Source organism: Schistocerca cancellata, chromosome 4, assembly GCF_023864275.1.
Source record: "Schistocerca cancellata isolate TAMUIC-IGC-003103 chromosome 4, iqSchCanc2.1, whole genome shotgun sequence".
Taxonomy (NCBI): domain Eukaryota; kingdom Metazoa; phylum Arthropoda; class Insecta; order Orthoptera; family Acrididae; genus Schistocerca; species Schistocerca cancellata.
In genome coordinates this window covers 500,769,909-500,789,081 of record NC_064629.1, presented here as the reverse complement: position 1 = coordinate 500,789,081, position 19,173 = coordinate 500,769,909, and positions in this window count along the sequence as shown.

Genomic DNA, 19,173 nt, shown 5'->3' with positions numbered 1-19,173 from the left:
TAAAAATATATTATATACATTTTGAAACTTTTGCGTCTATCTCTAAGTTTTTAGCTACTAAAACTTCGCATACGAGATGTCTCTGAAAGTACAGATACTAATATATCCTCCTAGATGTCTCTGAAAGTACAGATACTAATACATGCTCCACGGTTACTTCCTAAGTCGAAGTATTGGGTGAGCAAAGTGGCGGACCTGCAACTGAGGTAATGAGCCGAAGAAGATGTATACAGGTCGCTCATAACATGGAGAACCGACGTCTTTTGCAGTCATTCATTTGAAGCACAATTCATAGATGAATGCAGGAGCGATATGAGAGTGTTTTCAAGCTTCTAAAGTTTCAAGCATGATACGGAAGAGAAGACAGATTTGTGGGGGACTTCGAGAGAATGGAGGACAACACGTTGGCAAAGTATATATGGAATGCAATATGCATAATAGGGACCAACTGGATGAAAGAAATCAAGCGGGATTGGAAACAACTGTAATTAGCGAAAAAATCCTACGCAGCAGTGCAAAGGAGGTCCAGCTGTAGGAGTACAGTGGGACGTCATAGGTGGACTGATAAGAGTATCGAAATTAACATCATGGGTGCAGAGAGAACCAGGGGAAGCAAGAGATGGAAGAGTTATTGTAAAGAAATAAGACGTACTGAACATGTCACCCGTGATTCTAAATGGTCGAAACGAAGTAAAGACAATTTCATTAAATAGTTATGATTTCAGTAATTATTTTGGCCCTTATTGTTTTAATTGTATCTAAAACGTGTCAGTTTATGACTGCTGACAAACGCTATCTTCAACGGCATTACGAAGTCAACAGAAGCAGAATGAGACATTACATATTTAACTGCTTTAAAAATACCTGAAGGTGACTTATTAAGATACTATGAAAGGAACAACTAGAAGTATGATCGAACTTTATTCCTGGATTTCTGGTCTGTCAATAATGGATGTGATGAAACTCTTCAATATACGTGTGATTGTAATATAGAGCCGGCCGGGTGGCCGAGCGGTTCTAGGCGCAACAGTCTGGAACCGAGTGACAGCTACGGTCGCAGGTTTGAATCCTGCCTCGGGCATGGATGTGTGTGATGTCCTTAGGTTAGTTAGGTTTAAGTAGTTCTAAGTTCTAGGGGACTGATGACCTCAGAAGTTAAGTCCTATAGTGCTCAGAGCCATTTGAACCATTTTTTTTTTTTTTTTTGTAATTTAGACAGTGATGTGTTACGCAATATACTTAGTGTTTAAAACATCTAAAAACAGTTCCTCACCTCTGTTGCAAATCACAATTCCATTTCAGTATAAAACTAAAGGTTGGTTAACGAAAGGACACCCATAGAGACAACATGGACTAATTACTCATAGCATTACGATCAGCTCACACAATGGGAATAACAGCGTCTAGGTCACTCGTAGAGCATATACTATGACAGTTACGACATAGTGGCCGATCGCTGTTGCTGACGTAGCTTCGCCAAAGCATGCAGTGTGGAATGAATAATCTAACATCGTGACTGGGCAGTTAAGCAGGGGAAACAAGTTGCCGGTGCATTACTAATACTTGACGTTGTTCGTGTGTTTGTCTTCATTTCGATCATTATATGAACTAACACAGTCTGAAAACTACAGTATTATTCTATGTGCGAAAGAATCTGCGTAACAATACGTGTCTCTGAACGGCCCTATTTTTACAGATGGCAATAATTTAGGCATAGATTTCGTCGCCGGCCGCGGTGGTCTAGCGGTTCCGGCGCTGCAGTCCGGAACCGCGGGACTGCTACGGTCGCAGGTTCGAATCCTGCCTCGGGCATGGGTTTGTGTGATGTCCTTAGGTTAGTTAGGTTTAAGTAGTTCTAAGTTCTAGGGGACTTATGACCTAAGATGTTGAGTCCCATAGTGCTCAGAGCCATTTGAACCATTTTTTTTTTTTTTTAGATTTCGTTGGAATTATTACTGTCCACCTTCATTCTTCCAGCCAAAAATTGCTAAAATATGTCGAATGTGAAACTGTATCACACAACTGTTGACTCAACACTCAAAATATCCTGAGTAAGCTATCAGATTTTCTAAAATATATATAATATACCAAATATATGTAATATACCAAAACAACATGAAATGATTGACTCCAGAATTAGTCTCACTCATAGTATCGCTCGAACATTAAAGAAAAACGTGAATGTTGTGTTGGCAGAAGAGCCAACACCGTGTTACTAGAGGAGACCGAAATGCACTCGTTTTAGCTCACGCAGGCTGGCATGAGGAGGGAGGAACTATACTGACGTGAGGTCTGGAACATGACAAGGAATTAGAATTCAGAAAGCGGACGGAAGTAGTTTGATACTTAACTTTAATCCATTAATGATGAACGTCGCTCTTGACGGTATATGATTCACAATATCAATATCAATAGTAACTGAATATGGCGCCTTGCTAGGTCGTAGCAAATGACGTAGCTGAAGGCTATGCTAAACTGTCGTCTCTGCAAATGAGAGCATATGTAAACAGTGAACCATCGATAGCAAAGTCGGCTGCATAACTAGGCTAAGTGCTAGGGAGTCTCTCTAGACTAGACCTTCGTGCGGCGGCGCTCGGTGTGCAATCACTGATATAGGCGACACGCGGGTCCGACGTATACTAACGGACCACGGCCGATTTAAAGGCTACCACCTAGCAAGTGTGGTGTGTGGCAGTGACACCACATTCCTCCCAAGAAAATCGGCGGACGGTTGTGGTATAAGGCCTCCGCCCACCTTGGGAAGGACCCCATGTTGACGTATGCGATGAGTTGGGGAGCCTAAAAACAGGCGAGGCTGTGCCACCCGCTACCTGCCATTCGGACCGCGGGGAGCTAGGGAACGCCTGAAAACCTACTCCAGGGTACACGTCAACATGCGGTGTATGCGCCCGTAGAGAGACAGGAGGGGCCGAAGTGTCGACCTCCATCGGGCCGGGGCACCCGACGGGCGAAGACAACATATGGTCCGGAGCGGGCAAGAGTTCCATGTCGGAGGACAACTGGCCACGGGAAACGATCGGCGGCGCGTGACGCAGGGAAGCGCCCGACGGCTGCAGCGACGCGTCCACTGCGGGCGTCGGCGGCGGGAGAATATGCGGCGGCGGCGGCGCGTCACCGTGGGGCAAAATGGAAGGCAGTGTCGGTAACACCTGGGGCAGAGGCGAGCCAGTAGATGGGTCCCCAGGGCGCTGACCGGACGGCACCGTCGCTGAAAGCAGACGGGGATCGGCAGATCCAGTGCGACGACAGAGGCACAACAGATTGAGATGCCGGCGCACCTCACCAGAGGCCCCCAAAACCAGGTACATCGCGCGTCCGAGGCAGCGAAGAATGCGCCCTTCGAGCCAACGCCGTGAACCTCGATACTGGCGGTAGTAGACAACGTCGCCTGGGGCAAAAGCAGGTGTCCGCCGCTGCACAGGAACCGGATGCGGCGGATGTAGCAAAGACATCAAGGGTCGATGATGGCGACCGTGTAGCAACTCAGCCGGCGAGCGACGATCTCGGGGCTGAGAGTGATACGAGGACAAAAAGAGCAATAACGCGTCCTCCCGAGAATGCCTCTCTTTCAACTTCAACATCTGTTACTTGAAAGTCCTGACCAATCGTTCAGCGGCACCGTTTGACTGTGGCAAAAACGGCGCGGACGTCAGATGTTGAATACCATTGGCCTTGCAGAATGACTGAAATTCTGCGGACATGAATTGTGGGCCATTGTCGGAAACAACTGTCTGTGGAAGACCTTCAAGGCAAAAGATAGCAGATAACGATTGGATGGTGGCAGATGATGTCGTGGAAGACATCCGGACACAAAAGGAAAATTATTGAATGAATCTATCACAACCAACCATCGAGCATTCCAGAACGGACGAGCAAAATCGATGTGTAAGCGTTGCCAAGGGAAGGTGGCTTTTGGCCATGCAAAAAATATCCGCAGTGGTGCTGATTGTTGTTCGGCACACGCCATGCAAAAAGAGCACATATTCGTAATCGCAGCATCTATTCCGAGCCAAGTACAGTGCTGACCAGCAAGTTGTTTCGTTCGCACTATACCCCACTGTCCTTGGTGGAGATGCTTTAAGACAGAGGACTGTAACGCACGTGGTACCACGACCCTGGACTGATCATTATCAGAACGCAACAGCAAAACATCACGGCAAACAAAAAGTCTCTCCTTGTGAACAAAAAATCGACGAACCAACGGGTCCCCGATCCGTGACTTTGACAACGGCCACTGCGTAGAAACAAAACTCAGAACGGTAGCAAGGACAGGAGGAGGAGGAGGAGGAGATTAGTGTTTCACGTCCCGTCGACAACGAGGTTATTAGAGACGGAGCGCAAGCTCGGGTTAGGGAAGGACGGGGAAGGAAATCGGCCGTGCCCTTCCAAAGGAGTCATCCCGGCATTTGCCTGAAAGAATTTAGGGAAATCACGGAAAACCTAACTCAGGATGGCCGGAAACGGGATTGAACCGTCGTCCTCCCGAATGCGAGTACAGCGTGCTAACCACTGCCCCACCTCGCTCGCTTAGCAATGACAGGGTCGGCAGCTGTGGCTGTAGCTACACGACAAAAATCAATCGGAAACGATTTGACCTCGTCATCGGTTTCCGAATCAATGAACATACAAGCAAGTTCGGAGGAATCGAATGCCCTATCCTCAGCAACAGGCAAACGGGACAACGCACCGGCGTTTCCGTGCTTCGCAGTGGACCCATACAAGATATCGTAGCGGTAAATAGCGGTAATAGCGGAAAATAGACAAGCGAATAAATTTCTGAATTTCTGCGCTGTACGTGGAGGTACAGGTTTGTTCGGATGAAAAAGCGATGTCAAAGGTTTGTGGTCTGTGATGATGGTAAAGTGACGACCATACAAGAAATCATGAAACTTTGTAACACCAAATACGAGAGCCAATGCTTCTTTCTCGATCTGTGAAAAATTTCTTTGCGCAGACGAGAGCAATTTGGACGCAAAGGCAATAGGGCGATCGTGTGAGCCACCTTTGTGCGCAAGCACAGCACCGATCCCGAAATCCGATGCATCCACCATCAACAAAAGGGGCTTCCGGGGATCGAATGGCGTAAGGCAAGTATTGGAAAGCAACGCCGATTTCAACCGGCGAAAGGCGCGTTCGCATTCCGTCGTCCAGACGAGCGGAACACCTTTACGGCGTAAGCGATGAAGCGTAGCTGAAATGAAAGAGGCATGCGGCACACATCGGCGATAATAGGTTATTTATCCTAGCACACTCTGTAGCTGCTTCAAATTCTGCGGCGAAGGCCAGTCTTGTATGGCATGGAGGTGCGTGGGACTGGGATGTATGCCTTGGGCATTGAGTACATGGCCCAGGTATGGCAAGTTACGAGCAAAAAACACACATTTGTCCTTCCGTAAGCGAAGACCATGTTGTCGCAAGACCTGAAATAATGGTCTGAGATTGGCTAAATGTTCTTCCTCCGTCTTTCCGGAGATCACAATATCGTCCAGATAGTTTGCTGCAGTAGGGACCGACGCACAAGGAGTTTGTAGATATTGCTGAAACAATGCAGGGGCGGATGCACACCCGAATGGCATTCGTGTGAATTGATACAAACCAAGATGCGTGTTAACCACCAAAACGCGCCTGGGATTCTTCGTCCACAGGTATTTGCAAGTACGCATCTGCTAGGTCCAACTTCGAAAAATATTTGCCTGGGCACAGTTTGTCAAAAAGATCTTCTGGGCGGGATAAAGGAAAAGTTGCAACCACTAGCTGTGGATTCGCTGTTGCCTTGAAGTCCACACAAAGTCTCAATTTTGCCGAAGGTTTTGGCAAAATTACTAAGGGTGATGCCCAGAGAGAAGCCTGCACACGTGCGCTTACACCTTGTGATTACAAATCGTGTAATGTTTTTGCAACCTCATCACGCAGTGCGTGGGAACATTGTGCACTCTGAAAAAATTCGGTTGCGCATTTACTTTCAGTTCCAAATGTGCTTCATAGTTCTTAGCGCAACCGAGGTCCGGTGCAAAAATGTCTGCAAATTCTTCACATAGACGAGAAACCCTGTCTGAAATCACAATCTTTACTATAGACAAGTTAAACAACTGAAATAAATCGAAACTAAACAAGTTCACTGCAGAAGAAGAATGAAGGACATAAAATGACCCAAGTTTTGTTTGTCCTTTGTATGTTGCAAGATAGCTGCACTGTCCTAACACAGGGATCCCTTGACCTGAATAGCTAGTTGTCTTAACATTTGCGGCACGCAACGGAGGTGTGCCCAGCAGTTTGTAAGTGTCGTGATTGATCAGTAAAACTGCAGCACCGGTATCGAGCTGGAATGGTATCACTTTGCTGTAAATGTCCAATTCTACAAAAAGTTTATTGCCCTGCTGACAACAAGAGCAACTGTCCCGTGCAACATGAACTGACACTGGTACAAAATCACTTGCAACTTGACGGGAGTGCCGGCGATGTCGACGCACACTCTTTGTGGGACGAACACAGTTGCTGTTAGAGAGAGTAGTGCTGGGCGGAGTGGAATGAACGGCATGAATTTCCATGAGCGAAGTTTCGTGAGCCTGAGTATCCGTGGTTCGATTCCGATTCCGGCGCGAAGCAAATGGCCTGGAATGGTTTTGAGTTTCCAGTCTGAGCTCTTTCTGCAAACACCCTGAACATGTTCTTTTTTATTACAGTAAAAGCAAATAGCTTGGCGTGATGGGCAATGCTCATGCGAATGTTTAGTAGCGCACCGCGGACATGATTTGAGCACTGCATTTGCTTGCCGGCACGGCACACGTGGCTGAGAGCCTGGCGGCAGCGCCGTGGCCAGGCGCGAGGGCTGTTTACTGCTCCGCGCAGCTCACCCGGTGGGCCAGTTAACCTGACACACGGATGGTGAAGTTTCAAATGATTCCTGAGCAAGGTCAAGTGTGTCCTGCCGATCCAAAATGTCCATAACTTGTTGAAGGGAGGGATTGACTAGTTTCAAAATCTGTTCCCTTACATGAACATCAGAAACGTTCTGTGCAATTGCATCACGTACCATAATATCTGAATATGGGAGTCCACATTGACACTCAAAAGCACAATCCCTAGTAAGGCCTTGCAAGGTTGCAACCCACTCCTGATTAGTCTGACCTGCTGTACGTATTGTACGAAAGAAGGTATACCGTTTCGCAACTACTTTGACTGATTCTTTGAAATATGCATCTAATGCAGCCAAAATTTCTTCATGAGACAGAGTTGAGACGTCGCGTCGGGGAAATAATTTGACAATCACACGGTAGGTTTGTACAGCAACGGACGAGAAAAGAAAAGGCTGCCGCTCGTTACCTTGAATTCTGTAGGTGGCTAGATGAAATCCAAATTGGCGTGACCACTCCATCCAGCTTTCCAGTGGAGCAGCAAAAGGTCGGAATGTCGGTGCAACTGCGTGTTGTGGCTGCATCAGCGGTGGAGCGGTGGCTGCCACATCGTTTTGCATTGCACGTTGACCCTGGATGAACTGTCCTAGGGCATCCAGTAAGGCCCACGTCTGCTGATTCTGTAAGCGATAGAGGAGACTGAAATGCACTCGTTTTAGCTCACACAGGCTAGCGTGAGGAGGGAAGAACTACACTGACGTGAAGTGTGGAGGCCGGCCGAAGTGGCCATGCGGTTCTAGGTGCTGCAGTCTGGAACCGCGAGACTGCTACGGTCGCAGGTTCGAATCCTGCCACGGGCATGGATGTGTGTGATGTCCTTAGGTTAGTTAGGTTTAACTAGTTCTAAGTTCTAGGGGACTAATGACCTGAGAAGTTGAGTCCCATAGTGCTCAGAGCCATTTGAACCATTTGAGGTCTGGAACATGACAAGGAATTAGAATTCAGAAAGCGGACGGAAGTAGTTTGATACTTAACTTTAATCCATTAATGATGAACGTCGCTCTTGACGGTATATGATTCACAATATCAATATCAATAGTAACTGAATATGGCGCCTTGCTAGGTCGTAGCAAATGACGTAGCTGAAGGCTATGCTAAACTGTCGTCTCTGCAAATGAGAGCATATGTAGACAGTGAACCATCGCTAGCAAAGTCGGCTGTACAACTGGGCTGAGTGCTAGGGCGTCTCTCTAGACTAGACCTTCGTGTGGCGGCGCTCGGTGTGCAATCACTGATATTGGCGACACCCGGGTCCACCGTATATTAACGGACCGCGGCCGATTTAAAGGCTACCACCTAGCAAGTGTGGTGTGTGGCAGTGACACCACACTGAAGTTAACTTTCCTTCGTAAACAATCGTGTGTTATGCCTAACAGGCCTCAGAAGGCCCAACGGTACCGACCGACCGTCCTTGCATCCTTGACCGAGAGGCATCACTGGGTGCGGATATGGAGAGGCATGCAGTCTAAATACACCGCTCTTCCGGTCATTGTGTTTTCGTGACTGTAGCCGCTACTTCTCAGTGAAGTATCTCCTCAAGTGGCATCACAATGGCTGAGTGCACCCCGCTTGCCAACAGCACTTGGCAGACCCAGATAGTAACCCATCCAGGTCTTAGCCAAGCCTGATAGTGCTTAACTTTGGTGATTTGACGGGAATCGGTGTTATCAATGCGGCAAGGCTGTTGACCCTATGTAATTCCAGCAATAATATGGATAACACTGTTAATAGCTTCTGTGTTGTTCCGCGGAAATTGGATATTCATTAGAATTTTTAAAATAAAGTACCTCCACGCAAGATACTAGGCAACGGTCTTGCAGCAGTGGATACACCGGTTCCCATCAGATCACCGAATTAAGTGCTGTCGGGCGCAGCCGACACTTGGATGGGTGATCATCCGAGTCGCCATGCGCTGTTGCCATTTTGCGGGGTGCACTCAGCCTCGTGATGCCAATTGAGGAGCTACTTGACTGAATAGTAGAGGCTCCGGACAAAGTAATCCATCATAACGACCGAGAGAGCGGTGTGCTGACCACACGCCCCTCCTATCCGCATCCTCATTGAGGATGACACGGTGGTCGGATGGTCCCGATGGGCCACTTGTGGCCTGATGACGGAGTGCATTGCATGTAAGGTACTAGCGAGTATGTTATTCTGCTGAAGCAACGAAGATTCTCCACAGAAGATGTCTATGCATGGAAACTAAAACGATGAACTACGGGATCAGATAGAGGAGAGACAGATGGCTAAATCTACTACCTTACTTTGTATGTCTGGAAAGTTTGAAAGTTAGTGGAATCCTTAAAAAGCGCAAAATAAGTAGTCTGTTTATTATTTGCAACATTAATCTACGTAATTGCCAACGACTTTGACGCAGTGGTAGCACCTGTTCCCGTCAGATCACCGAAGTTAAGCATGTCGGGCTGGGCTAGCACTTGGTTCGGTGACCATCCGGTCTGCCGAGCGCTGTTGGCAAGCGGGGCGCAGTCACCCCTCCTGAGGCAAACTGAGGAGCTACTTGATTGAGAAGTAGCGGCTCCGATCTGATAAACTGGTACACGGCCGGCAGAGCGGTGTGCTGACCACAAGCCCCTCCATATCTGCATCAAGTGACGCTTGTGGGCCGAGGATGACACGGAGGCCGGTCGGTAAGGTTGGGCCTTCCTAGGCCTGTTCGGACGGAATTTAGTTTAGTAATCTATGCAATTAAATCGTCCTTCCTTCACAGCCTTTCTGTAGTCAAGTAACATAGGATGAACGGTAATTATCGGTTTCTTGTGAAAACCGATTCTTGAGATGAACTTTTTACGAGTTAGCTGGCGACTTCTTGTAGGGGGCTACCAATTTCATCAACTCTCACTAGATATATGCACGGTTCGGTATATGGTCAGTATTGTTCGTTAATTCAATGAATGTGGAATCCTATAACCTAGAGAAATTTACCTCAATATGCTGCATAAACATCTTTAGAGAAAACGTAATTTCTCACCGTTTACGAAGACACGAATCTTGTTTCCTACTTCGCTTGTAGCTATGTTTATTTTGCCACTCCATGTCATGCATAGGTGCGCTGGAAGGGATAGTAGAATACAAATTAGTTCGACATTATTCACATGATAAAGGAACCAAATTATGATTATTATTTGTTCGAGCTGGGTATTAATTTCTGATATACATTTGAAACATTGACTTCCTCTACGCTTGCAAACAATTACTTTGGACGTTATACTATCTAGTATTTAGTGCCTGCAATAGGACACTGCTGACACAAATGATTTTATTTATATGTGGCTATGCCTAGAGTTCTGATGCGGTGTCTCATCTGTGAGTTACTCCATCAGCACTGAAGTCATACAAATCTGTCAGAAAGTAAGGCCTACGAGACATTTAAATTCAGCACAAAAAATAAGATGATGGGCCATTGGTTCAGAACACAAAAATGCGATGGACAACGTGCCACATGTTGAAACAGAATACAGATTATTTGCACGGTTTGATGAAATACCCCCAACTCAATGGATGCAACAAAATGATTAGACACTGACCATGAGTTAGTTTGAAGAAAACCTCGTGTCTTATTCAAAGACATAATTGACTGCACCAGCCTGAAATCTCCGTCTCAGAGTCCTCTGCCTGACAGATTGTGGGTTGGTAAACCATGACGTACGTAGCAGTCTTCTGTCTTGCCTCTGTGGACTGTACTTCACCGTGAGAGCAAAAGTATAGGTTGTCTATAGACAGTGAGACCGTGAGGTGCTGAGGTCGTACAAACGAGATGAGTGCTCTTACATGTGTCGGCTTATAACTTATTTCCTGAAGACTAGGGTGCAAATGAGCCACGCAGAGGTCATTGAAAAAAAAATAAAAATCAAATGGCTCTGAGCAAAATGGGACTTAACATCTGAGGTCATGAGTCCCCTAGACTTAGAACTACTTAAACCCAAGGACATCACACACATCCATGCCGGAGGCAGGAGTCGAACTTGCGACCGTAGCAGTCGCGCGGTTCAGGACTGAATCGCCTAGAACCGCTCGGCCATCGCGGCCAGCGGAGCTCATTGCAGATCTTAATTGACTGCAACTGTGGAGCTGAGAACCATGACGGACTAAAGCACACCGTCATCAGATTTTAAATAGTAGCACGTATGCTTGATCCTGACATCCGTTGATCTTATGGTGAACAAACTGTACCTATATTTGTAGGCCCAAATTATACATATGAACATTCACGAAAAGCCTTCTAACCGATTTGTCGGATATTCATTTCCATTTGGGACCAAAGCGCAAAGCATAACTATGTTCCTCTGCACTACTAAACTGTTATCTATGGCTGAAAACATTATTTACTGTCTACATCATGTATGTAATAGTAGCGCTTCCTAATTGGAACTATATCGATAGTTTTATCTGAACCTCAAGCCACAGAATCTACTTAACGAAAATTATGATTACGAGGAGGGGGAAATTTTGCAACATGTTGTGCATTTAGCATCCGTTCTTTGTTTTCTGATTCTAGTTTCACATTAATTACAAACTTTACAACTGTCCAAACACACTTTTGTTTCTAGTCTATCCACGGAAACTTTGTGAATTAACATAAATGATATATATAATCATACACATTAATAACAAATTCATAATACAAAATGTGTATATTATTTTTTCAAAGGAAATATACGATGCTGAAATTTGTTTACAAAACAGTATAGACCTATGAGACTAGTGGTTTGTCTACAAATTTGATTTTCACAAACTTCTATTTTTCCTAGTACTGTGTCTGTGCTTTGGGCTCTTATGGATCTCAGTGCCTCAGTTATACTCTGTCAGAGTCAGAATTATGTTCAACAACGGACGCATTTTGTATTAAGAGACCAGAATAAAGACTAGAATAGAACGGTCCCCGTCATAGTGTGGTAGTCATTATCGCACAGGGTATTTGAAAAAGGTTCATTCGATTTCTGAGACTATATCATTACATCAAAGAGGATATAAATTTATGGCAGAGTGTAACTGACGCATCGAAACAAAAGCTTTACTTCAACACCAGCTGTAAGTTGTCGGTTGATATGGTTGGCGGCAAGGGTCTCCCAGCCGTAGCTAGCTCACTGGCTTGCATTAGTCGAGTTGAGGTGATGATAATCCAGCAACAAAGGGCGAGTTTAGCTATTGGTTTCAACGGTTGCTGTTTAGTTACAACTGTGGGACGTGATATTCATCAAGATTACGGCACTGCACATTCTACAGCTTAAATTACTCGGCGATGGTCTCACCAGTTTCAAGACACTGGTTGTTCACTTCAGAGGAAATCCACAGGTCACCCCTGGCATAGAGTGCATTCAGCTGAGTTTTGTACGTAATCTGCAGAAGTCTGCTCGTCGTGCCAGTCGGAAACTATCATGTGTCTGTCTCTCTGGCAAGTTATTTGGCGACATTTTTGTGTCATATCACATAGGAGTGAATTGCTACAGACCCTTAACGGTGCTGATACATTGTGTTGATGCGTGGAGACAGGACATAATTTTTTTCACGGCTAGTGATGAGGCTACGTTCCGATTAATAGGAAACGTGTACCTCCACAACAGACGAACATGGGGACCATAGAGGTTACATACTATAGTCGAGTACGAAATATATTTTTCAAAGTTTCATGTGTTTTGCACCTTTTGCAGGCCGTTAGCTTTCTCGAAAAAGATGGTTACAGGAATCACATAGTTCGATAAATGGAGGTCTTCTTCCACATTACTGAGAACATTCGCATGATTTCATTTTCCAACTGGACGGAGCACCGTCGCATCGTTATAGGTGTGTAAAGCACCTATTAACAGTAAGCTGTCTCAGTGCTGGCTGGGCTGTAAATGACATGCAGACTTCACTTTGCATCGCTAATCTCCAAGTTGCTTTATCTAATAATACACTATGTCATCAAAAGTATCCGGACACCTGGCTGAAAATGACTTACAAGTTCGTGGCGCCCTCCATCGGTAATGCTGGAATTCAATACGATGTTGGCCCACCCTTAGCCTTGGTGACAGCTTCCACTCTCGCAGGCATACGTTCAGTCAGGTGCTGGAAGCTTTCTTGGGGAATGGCATCCCATTGTTCACTGCGTGCTGCAGTGAGGAGACGTATCGTTGTCGGTCGGTGAGGCCTGGCACGAAGTCGGCGTCCAAAACATCCCAAAGGTGTTCTACAGGATTCAAGACAGGACTCTGAGCACGCCAGTCCATTACAGGCTGTTCATTAGCAACTTGTGTTCCATCGTGCTGAAAGATGAAAACGCCATCCCCGAATTGCTCTTCAACAATGGGAACCAAGAAGGTGCTTACAACATCAATGAAGGCCTGTGCTGTGATAGTGCCACGCAAAATAACAAGGGTGTAAGCCTCCTTCATGAAAAACACGACCACACCATAACATCACCGCTGCCTGTTGGCACTACACACGCTGGCAGATGAAGTTCACCGGGCATTTGCCATACCCACACCCTGCCATCGGAATGCCACATTGTGTACAGTAATTCGTCACTTCACACAACGTTTTTCCACTGTTCAATCGTCCAATGTTTTCGCTCCGTATACCAAGCGAGGCGTCGTTTGGCATTTACCGGCGCGTTGTGTGGCTTATGAGTAGCCGCTCGACCATGAAATCCGTTTTCTCACCTCCCGCCTAACTGTCATAGTACTTGCAGTGGATCCTGATGCAGTTTGGAATTCCTGTGTGATGGTCGGGATAGATGTCTTACTACTACACATTACGACTCTCTTCAACAGTCGACGTTCTTTGTCAGTCAACAGACGAGGTCGGCCTGTGCGCTTTTGTGTTGTACGTGTCCCTTCACGCTTCCATTTCACTGTCACATCGGAAACAGTGGACCTAGAATGTTTAGGAGTGTGGAAATCTCGCGTACAGACGTATGACTCAAGTGACACTCAGTCACCTGACCACGTTCGAAGTCCGTCAGTTCCGCGGAGCGCCCCATTCTGCTTTGTCACGATGTCTAAAGATTACTGTGGTCGCTGATATGCAGCACCTGCCAGTAGGTGGCAGCACAATGCACCTAATATGAAAAACATGTTTTAGGGAATTTCCGGATACTTTTGATCACATAGTGATTGTGTATTCCTGTCGCGTCCATTGCCATGTCGTCAGTGTGTCTAACTACTAAACGGAAAACCTGAGTTCGATTCCTGATACTGCTAGCGACATTTTTTTGGTGGGAGTTCTGGGATGGGGTGTACAGAGCCTCTTAATGCAAATTGAGGAGTTAGATGAATGAGAAGTAGCAGCTGCAAGGTCTGGAAGAAGGACAACTGCCGAAAGAGTGGTGTGCTGTCCCCATAACCCACTACACCGAATCCGAGTGAAGTTATTCGCAGAGAATGCCACAGAGACCGGATAATACTGAATTGTCCGTCAGAGGCGGTACGTAGAGTTGGTTGTGAAAGACTCCAACAGCTTTTGGTTAAACGTAACGCTGCATTGCGCTGGCAGTGAATGAAACAACCCCAGATATGCTCGAAAAAGTGTTAGCTAAGTCTGCTGTTAACTATGCGTAATTATTCAGGCTTCGCTGACATTCTAGAGTTGAGTGTACTACCAGATACCATTCTCTCTCTTGCACGACATTTCGGTGATGTGACTCGTCCACCTTCATCAGACGATACCTGAGACTGATCATCGGATGTAGTGTGTCCGTCATTTGTACCCTCTGCCTTCGCGCCCCGTCTGTGTCCCGTCCCGGCAGGCGCCCCGTCTGTTGTCAGTACCGCATGACGGTACTAATGCCATCCACGCCCGAAATCACCGGACTAGAATGTTCTATTTTGCTGTCCAAACCGACTAATCTCCTTCTATTCGCTGTCCGTTCCCATATGGCTCGCCTTGGGACGTTGTGTTGCCATTCCGTTTCTCCTGGCAGCATGTTCGTGGGTTCTGTGCTGGTGAGTTTTTCTTCGTTGCGTTTTTAGTAGATCCAGTGCATGAGCCCACGCGTTACTCAATTCTCAGTTGGTAGACCATGCCCCGATTGATAAGGTTCTTTGTCAGTTGAATCTCTATCGACTCCTTCACTTCACTATCCAAATATCTGGGCACTATCGTCTCTTCACACCTCATGAAGTAATTAAGTTCCAAGTAGAGTGCAGCGATGGCTGACTTGGTTGTTTGTCGCGGTGAAATGTCGTGCTGATGTTCTTGCTTTTTTTTTTTTTTTTTTAATAAGAGGTGGAGCCCCACCACGCCCCCACTGGCATGATGGCCAACACAAAAGCTCTACTGCCATCTCTGCATAAGGGCTCGTTTTCGCAGGAAGTGGGTACTGCGATGTTTGTGTATATCTGGTTAAGGTTAACCATTAATAAGCAGTCATCTGGAGATAGATTTCTAGCCGTGTGACTTCAACAATTCCTGCAGTTTTTCCAATATTATACATTTTACACACACGAAAACGTTTCGCGGCACCCCTTTATTTCAAAATTCATGGCACAGAAGGAAAAAACTGGTTCTGAAGCTTGCGCACATATTAATTTCCACAATCTTAAGACCACCAAACAAAAACTAAATAAATAAACATTCGTATTACGACAGAATCGTCTGTTTCCTATGGGCGGTTTTTCACAGAACTCCTGAGCAACGTCTGTACGGGGAGGGACGTCAAGTTACTAGTGGTCCGGCTTGAATGTGTCGTAGCATACCACTAATGGCATCATCAAGCCAGTCCTGGTTCTAATTGTACTATTTTTCAATGACGATTCTGCATCAATCGCGTTTAGTACATGGTCGTTTTCGACGACCGAAAGCAGCTCGTTTCAGTCGATGTGTAATGCTGGAATGGGAATAGGGAAGGGGCTGGATGAGTGAGTACAGCGACTAACAAAGGTTGGGGCCAGGTGGGTTAGGGGACCGTAGGATGTATTGTTCGACTGGGTTCATGTCCGTGGAACAGCCAAGTCACTTGGTGCTGGGGATCCTACTATGCTGAGGGAACGTGTTCACGAGAAGAGCACGATAAGCAAGCGAGTTATCATCCAATAAGATCAGCAAACTTTTGGTGTTACGATCCCAGCATTTGTTGCAGAATCGTCCCTGTACCGCAGACTGGGGATATTGCCCTCAACAATCACGGAAGTTGCACGATGGCTTCAAGTAAAGCACCCCAGAACATCACTGCATCACCACCCTGTTGCACATCTGGGACACAGTGTTGGAGGCGTTCGATGTCACCGGGTTGTCTCAAAACACGTTGTCTAGGATTATCTGGGTACAAACAGATCCTAGATTAGTTTTAGATGAGCCATCATTGAAATGGACGCTGAACTCCAGCTGGTTATAACCTCACAGATATAAGGAATATAAATATCCGCTCGTTTTACAAAATATACTATTTCGCTATCAGTTTCGAGACTATATAAGTGTTACCTTCAGTCACCTATGCAAACTGAGTGGCGATATTGAACCCTCGGTGCATTAGGGCAGGTAGCATGTACATTCACTGGTTTCATGGATTTCTATTTACACGATGTATGCACACATTATTACAAACGCATGTGGAATGTAGACATTTTGATCAATTTCCCACCGAATCTGGTCAAATTTTTATGCACACCCTGCTTCTTCCAATGAAGTTCCGTATGTCAGCCGTGAATCGATGTTATAAGGTGCTATCGAGAAACTTACTTTCTACATTTAAAGACATAGACATCGACAGCACTCACATTTTACATGGAAGACTATACAAGACACACACCACAGAAGAGTCCAAGTGGAAGCTGACTGCACAGGTTACATATGGATTTGCACACTGTGAGATGAGATACAACTGCAGCTGACTGCCGCTGCAATGCCGCAGATTAGCTGGCAAGCACTAACGCAGTCTGCCATGTTCAGAAGTATCCCAAGAGAGCTGAATTGTACGTAATTTAGGGTCATATTCAAAAGTACCCTTAACAATTTGAATGTTGCCTACATTGACACTATGTTCGAAGAAACCAAACTGACTTGTTAACGTTTTATTAACGCTTCATCATTTAACACACACTCTAAGCCAAAAACGACTCACCCCGAAGGAATTATTTCTTTGAGACGGAAATCGGTAAATGCAACGTACATGCACAGGCAAACAGATGACTACAATTTTAGAAAAACAATGGGACGATTATTCAAGAGAAAGAGATTCACAAGCTGAGCTAGTCAATAACGTGTTTGTCCACCTCTGGCCCCTATGCAAGCAGTTATTCGGCTTTGTCACTGATTGACAGATTTGTAGGTGGTCTTCGTGATGGCTATCGTGCCAAATTCTGTCCAATTGGAGCGACAGATCGTTAAAATCCCGAGCTTGTAGGGAGGCCGTCATTGCTGGTCATCAGGGCTCAGTCCGAAGTGGGACTAATCACTGAAGGCAGTTCTACGCAAGTCAGTGAGATTCCAGACCGCATATATGCGTGGAGACGCCCAGGACTGTGGTAGGATATCAACCTGATCAAGACCACAGCTCCTGGTTTTCGGGTCGGTTGTATGGCTGGCGGCAATAGGATTGGAATTTAATTATTTATTTATTCTTAATAATTACAGCCTATTATCTAAAAAGGCAAAATAGTCCATGATATGTGATTTTTAAGACATATTTTAGCTTTTCAGATAATAGGATGTAATTATGAAGAATGAATGACTGAATAAATAAGTAAATAGGCAAATAAATAAATATCAACCTTGCTGTCGCCTGCCATACGACCCGATAACCCGGAGGTCTGGGTGACATTTCTTTTTATAGCAGAACAACTTCGGTTGTTATTCGCAGCACACTTAGAGCAGACTGGTACATCGATAATATTCTACGTCCTGTTTCGTTGCCCATCATGGGCTTACATATCAGCAAGATAATGCCCGTCAGCACACGGCGAGAGTTTCAATTTTTTTCTTCGTGCTTGCCGAACCCTACTTTGTCCAGCAAGGTGCCTCGATCTCTCCTGAACTGAGAATGTTTGGAGCGTTGTGGACAGCGCCCTCAAACCAGATCGGGGTTTTGACGATTTAATGTGCCAGTTGGTCAGAATTAGGCAGGATATCCCTCAAGGGGACATTCTACAACTCTGTCAATTAATGCCAAGCTGAACAACTGCTTGCATAGGGGCCAGAGGTGGACCAACACGTTATTGACTTCCTCTATTTGTGAAGCTTCTTCTCTTCAATGAATCATGTAACTTTTCTGAAAGTTCAATCATTTCTGTTACTGTGCATGTACATCAGTCTACTGATTTCCGATATATTCGCATAATTCCTTCATGGTGCATCTTATATTTTGCCTTAGAGCGTCATTAACACCCATATCATGGATGTGGTTTGATGATATAATTGGCACTCGGTAAAATAATACCTGACGTTTTAGTAAACCATCGCGTTTAGTTACATAGCGCACGATTTTGGCCAAAGAATTTGAGTTGTCTTTGTGAAACAGGACACACATGCCAATTTCTTGGTATTGGCAAGTCTGAACTCACTGACTAAGACTTTTTGCTTGTTTGAACAAGCCACAACTTGTCTAGCTTGTGTGAGGAAAGCACACATGCATTTTTTGGGGTGTCGACACTGTAAGGCGTGCTTCGAGACGGCAGTAGTATTGACTCATTAACTAAGGGAAAAGAGCAAGGAAGGCCATAGCAGAAGTAAGTCACTTGATTCTGCTGTCCTCTGGGCGTGTATCATCCAGAAGCTTAACGCATCACAATACCATGACAGTTCAGTTTTGCAATCTGTTAATGAAGAAGGTAAGATGCCAGAATACTGACACATCTCCCTTTTGCAATATTTTGGTGCCGAAAAGGGTGGTTTGCAGGTAGTTAACTAATCTAAGTAGTGCTATGTAACTATAAATAATGAGTGAGCCGCCTGCGAAGGATATTAGGATCAGATATGATAGTGTAGAATGGGACTGTGTGGATCCAGAAAGTTAAAGTCGAAAATGTTCTGTCGTAATAGCGAGTCAGGAAGGTTTCATTAACATAATGAAGTGTTGTTTTAACATAAGAATTCAATAAACATGGCTGGTTATCATCAGTGGCTAATGCTTTAACAGAAGAGTATTCGCACACTTTTCTTTCCGCATTATGACTCTTCATTCATTCTCAGGTGCATACATTTTAAATCACTGAGCAACATATTTAGTTCAAATGGTTCAAATGGCTCTGAGCACTATGGGACTTAACATATGAGGTCATCAGTCCCTTATAACTTAGAACTACTT